This window comes from Oncorhynchus masou, chromosome 14 (genome assembly GCF_036934945.1).
Source record: "Oncorhynchus masou masou isolate Uvic2021 chromosome 14, UVic_Omas_1.1, whole genome shotgun sequence".
Taxonomy (NCBI): Eukaryota; Metazoa; Chordata; class Actinopteri; order Salmoniformes; family Salmonidae; genus Oncorhynchus; species Oncorhynchus masou.
Genome location: NC_088225.1, coordinates 23,090,660 through 23,095,370, shown reverse-complemented (window position 1 = coordinate 23,095,370; position 4,711 = coordinate 23,090,660).

Genomic DNA, 4,711 nt, shown 5'->3' with positions numbered 1-4,711 from the left:
TGTAATGTGATTTTAAACTGTTTAATGAAAGATAATCCAATTCCCTTTCAAATTTAACTAAGTCATTGGCCCGCCACATGAGCACAGACATTGATCTGGCTTCATGGGACAGCCCTTTTCTGCTGTTCCGAATATAAACCCCACCTGGAGAAGCCCACTGCAGACCATGCGTACCTCGATTACCGAGAGGGCTAAGGTTTGAGTAGAGACCATGCATTCCTCGATTGTTGAATTCCTAACCAAACCACGTGGAGCATTGGCTACACTGGTGGAAATGGTTCAACTCTGAGACTATTGATACCGACAGAATAAGAGCAAATCTTTGATACTAATTACTAGTTTGCAGCTAGAATATATGTTGACTGAATGCGAAGACCGACAACCGCCAAAACATTTATTCTATAAGAATATTTCTGGACTCTGAAGTATCCATTCTAACCACAAAAGACTCCAGGGACGCAAAGAGAAGTTCGGATGAACTTTCCAACAGAAAGACGGACGATTCCAGCAGAGATCATGACGACACACTGAACATAAATATATATATTGATTGCAATTATTCCCGAATGAGTGAGCGGTCATGTGCAAATAATTAGCATTTCAATTGTTATAATTATCAACTGTGTAGTGTATTTTGTCTTTCGCGCCCTTATCAGTCCCTTTGTCTACCAAGCCGCGATACCGGTTTAGCCCACTAGGGTACATCCCTTATCGTTTCCTTGTAACCGTATCTACTGTTTGTTTGTTATGCATGTCTGTGATTATTTAGTTAGTAACTAAATGATGAAGACAAATGATGTATGGATGATTCATAGTGAAGGCTGGGTTTGTGCAGATAACCAACCATTTACGATGTTTGGAATGAGACTAACGTGAGATAAATAATAATTAATTAATTAGAAGAGTTAATCACATAATAATAATTACAGAGAATTGATTTGATAAAATAACAGTCTTCAATTTAATGATGCCAAAGACAAAACAACACAATGTCTACATTGTTCAGTTTGAACTACAACTGTCAATCATGTTTGCTCAATAAGTCAGATGAAATGCTATTTCAGAATAGCATAGTTTAACTTTTTTATACAAAACTGTTTTTGAAAGTTAATTGCTGTTAGTTTTATTGTAATTTTTTATATCTATCTAAATAATAACTATGTCCCTTTTGAGACGCCTTAAAAAAATGAAACTGGCCTCTCACCATGGTCAACTTGAAGCTCCCTTTCTTCAACAAACGTCTATGGAAAGTGAATGGAGAAGATATTGAAGCCTGAGCCTTGCACCGATGTTCAGGATAAGGATGCATTTGATCCAGTCGGACTGACGTTTTTGGAGAAAGTGGACCTCTTTTTACCGGACCCTTATGTGATTTCAGGATGGGTTGGAAACAGTTGGGAAAGTATCCAGTTGTCATACTTGAGTAAAAGTCATACTTGAGTAAAAGTTAATATACTTTCATAGAAAATGACTCAAGTAGATGTGAAAGTCACCCAGTAAAATACTACTTGAGTAAAAGTATTTGGTTTTAAATATACTTAAATATCAAAGTAAAAGTACATTTAAATTCCTTATATTAAGCAAACTAGATGACACCATTTTCTGGATTGTTTTATTTATGGATAGACTGAGGCACTCAACACTCAGACATCATTTACAAACAAAGCATATGTGTTTAGTGAGTCTGCCAGATCAGAGGCAGTAGGGATGACCAGGGATGTTCTCTTGATAAGTGTGTGAATTGCACCCTTTTCCTGTCCTGCTAATCATTCAAAATGTAATTTTGGGTGTCAGGGCAAATGTATTGAGTAAAAAGTACATTAATTTCTTTAGGAATGTATTGAAATAAAAGTACATTTAAAAAAATGTTAATAGTAAAGTACTGATACCCCACAACCTACTTAAGTAGTACTTTAAAGTATTTTTACTTAAGTACTTTATACCATTGGTGGGACAGGAGTTTGGTGCTGTTGAATCGATGAAGGTAACCCGAAGTGGTCTTGTGATGATTGTTTTGTTCTTAACTGACTTGCCTAGTTAAATAAATAAATAAATAAATGTAAAAAAAGGGAGTGGTCGCACCGGACCACGCAGATGGGGGGGGGGCAAGAGAGATGACATCTTCCTCCTTACTTGCTTTGTTTTCAAGAACAGGGCACCATTGAAAAGAGTGATTACTGGGGTAGCTGGTGGGGTGAGGATGGGTCAGCTGAAGTGAAAAATCCCTGGTGTTTGACACCCGCCGTCTGGAGCGACACAGACCTGGTGGCTAGCGTCGTGAAACAAGAGTCACTGTCTGTTCTTTTGAGTTTTGATGTCAAATCAAATCACATTTTATTGGTCACATACGTGTTTAGCAGATGTTATTGCAGGTGTAGCAAAATGCTTCTGCTTTTAGCTCCAACAGTGCAGTAAAATCTAACAATTTCACAACATATACCCAATACACCCTTTGCTGTTGTTCTGGGATTGATTTGCACTTTTCGCACCAAAGTACGTTCATCTCTAGGAGACAGAACACGTCTCCTTCCTGAGCAGTATGACAGCTGCATGGTCCCATGGTGTTTATACTTGCGTACTATTGTTTGTACAGATGAACGTGGTATCTTCAGGCGTTTGGAAATTGCACCCAAGGATGAACCAGACTTGTGGAGGTCTTGGCTGATTTCTTTTGATTTTCCTATGAGGTCAAGCAAGAGGCACTGAGTTTGAAGGTAGGCCTTGAAATACATCCACAGGTACACCTCCAATTGACACAAATGATGTCAATTAGCCTATCAAAAGCTTCTGAGCTTTCTGGAATTTTCCAAGCTGTTTAAAAGCACAGTCAACTTAGTGTATGTAAACTTCTGACCCACAGGAATTGTGATACAGTGAATTATAAGTGAAATAATCTGTCTGTTGAGATTGCCATGGTCAGAGTTGTGGAGAAAGTGTTGTATGCTGAGGCAGTGAAGAAAGTAGAGGAAGCTGGGTCAGGGGTGAAAGATACTAAGAGGCTCCCAGTGAGTAGTAGAATTTTGCCATTACAGAGTGATAGGCATACGAATTAAATGTGCTTCAGTAAGGTTGGCCTTTTAGCGTTCATTGCTATGGTTATTAACTGTACCATAGGTATCAAATCAAATCAAATGTATTTGTCACATACACATGGTTCGCAGATGTTAATGCGAGTGTAGCGAAATGCTTCTGCTTCTAGTTCCGACAATGCAGTAATAACCAACGAGTAATCTAACCTAACAATTCCAAAACTACTACCTTATACACACAAGTGTAAAGGGATAAAGAATATGTACATAAAGATATGAATGAGTGATGGTACAGAACGGCATAGGCAAGATGCAGTAGATGGTATCGAGTACAGTATATACATATGAGATGAGTAATGTAGGGTATGTAAACACAGTGGCATAGTTTAAAGTGGCTAGTGATACATGTATTACATAAAGATGCAGTAGATGATATAGAGTACAGTATATACATATACATATGAGATAAATAATGTAGGGTATGTAAACATTATATTAAGTAGCATTGTTTAAAGTGGCTAGTGATATATTTTCCATCATTTTCCATCAATTCCCAATATTAAAGTGGCCAGAGTTGAGTCAGTGTGTTGGCAGCAGCCACTCAATGTTAGCGGTGGCTGTTTAACAGTCTGATGGCCTTGAGATAGAAGCTGTTTTTCAGTCTCTAGGTCCCTGCTTTGATGCACCTGTACTGACCTCGCCTTCTGGATGATAGCGGGGTGAACAGGCAGTGGCTCGGGTGGTTGTTGTCCTTGATGATCTTTATGGCCTTCCTGTGACATCGGCTGGTGTAGGTGTCCTGGAGGGCACTACCCTCTGGAGAGCCTTACGGTTGTGGGCGGAGCAGTTGCCATACCAGGCGGTGATAAATCAAATCAAATCAAATTTTATTTGTCACATACACATGGTTAGCAGATGATAATGCGAGTGTAGCGAAATGCTTGTGCTTCTAGTTCCGACAATACAGTAATAACCAACAAGTAATCTAACTAACAATTCCAAAACTACTATCTTATACACACAAGTGTAAGGGGATAAAGAATATGTACATAAAGATATATGAATGAGTGATGGTACAGAGCGGCATAGGCAAGATACAGTAGATGGTATCGAGTACAGTATATACATATGAGATGTAAACAAAGTGGCATAGTTAAAGTTATACAGCCCGACAGGATGCTCTCGATTGTGCATCTGTAGAAGTTTGTGAGTGCTTTTGGTGACAAGCCGAATTTCTTCAGCCTCCTGAGGTTGAAGAGGCACTGCTGCGCCTTCTTCACGATGCTGTCTGTGTGGGTGGACCAATTCAGTTTGTCTGTGATGTGTACGCCGAGGAACTTAAAACTTACTACCCTCACCACTACTGTCCCATTGATGTGGATAGGGGGGTGCTCCATCTGCTGTTTCCTGAAGTCCACAATCATCTCCTTAGTTTTGTTGACGTTGAGTGTGAGGTTATTTTCCTGACACCACACTCCAATGGCCCTCACCTCCTCCCTGTAGGCCGTCTCGTCGTTGTTGGTAATCAAGCCTACCACTGTAGTGTCGTCCGCAAACTTGATGATTGAATTGGAGGCGTGCATGGCCACGCAGTCGTGGGTGAACAGGGAGTACAGGAGAGGGCTCAGAACTCACCCTTGTGGGGCCCCAGTGTTGAGGATCAGCGGGGTGGAGATGTTGTT